Source organism: Gavialis gangeticus, unplaced genomic scaffold, assembly GCF_001723915.1.
Source record: "Gavialis gangeticus isolate Ggan-Ray unplaced genomic scaffold, GavGan_comp1, whole genome shotgun sequence".
In the NCBI taxonomy this organism is placed as follows: Eukaryota; Metazoa; Chordata; order Crocodylia; family Gavialidae; genus Gavialis; species Gavialis gangeticus.
Window position 1 is genome coordinate 307,591 of NW_017729002.1, and position 646 is coordinate 308,236.

The 646-nt window shown below is 54.5% G+C and overlaps 1 protein-coding gene across 1 annotated transcript in view; it reads right to left on the reverse strand.

Moving 5' to 3' along the window:
- Window positions 1-646, reverse strand: part of GSPT1 (G1 to S phase transition 1) — a 38,416-nt gene that overhangs the window by 21,359 nt on the left and 16,411 nt on the right. The window lies entirely within an intron of this gene.

A 646-nucleotide genomic window follows, 5' to 3' on the forward strand; every position in this document is an offset into this window, starting at 1 on the left:
AAAAGGGAGGCGCACACCCAATGGAAGGAAGGGGCCATCACCAGGAAGGACTATACTGCAGTTGCTTGGGGATGCAAGGGGGCAGTCAGGGAGGCCAAGGCGGAGATGGGACTGGGACTAGCTTCTCGGATCGAGGACAACAGGAAGTCCTTTTTTAAATACACAGGGGGTAAAAAAAAGGGTACTGGGTAACATGGGGCCCCTGCAGGACATGCTACGAAATTTGGTCGCCGCACCAGACGACAAAGCTAACCTATTTAACGACTTCTTTGCCTCCATTTTCCTGAGCAGGGACTGGATCAGCCCCCCACTGGGTCCCTCTCAGGCCCCAGGGGAGGCGCACCTAGGCCAAGGGTCAGGGAGGATCTAGTCAGGGAACTTCTGGAGGGACTGGATGTATTTAAATCAGCTGGTCCAGACAATCTCCACCCTCGAGTGCTGACGGAATTAGCTGAGGTCATTGCGGGACCCCTGGCACGGCTGTACGAGCACTTATGGTGCTCTGGTGTGGTGCCAGAGGACTGGAAGAGGGCCAATGTGGTTCCCATCTTCAAAAAAGGGAGGAAGGAGGACCCGGGGACCTATATGCCAGTTAGTCTTACCTCGATCCTGGGTAAGCTTTTTGAGAGAATTATCCTGGCACATG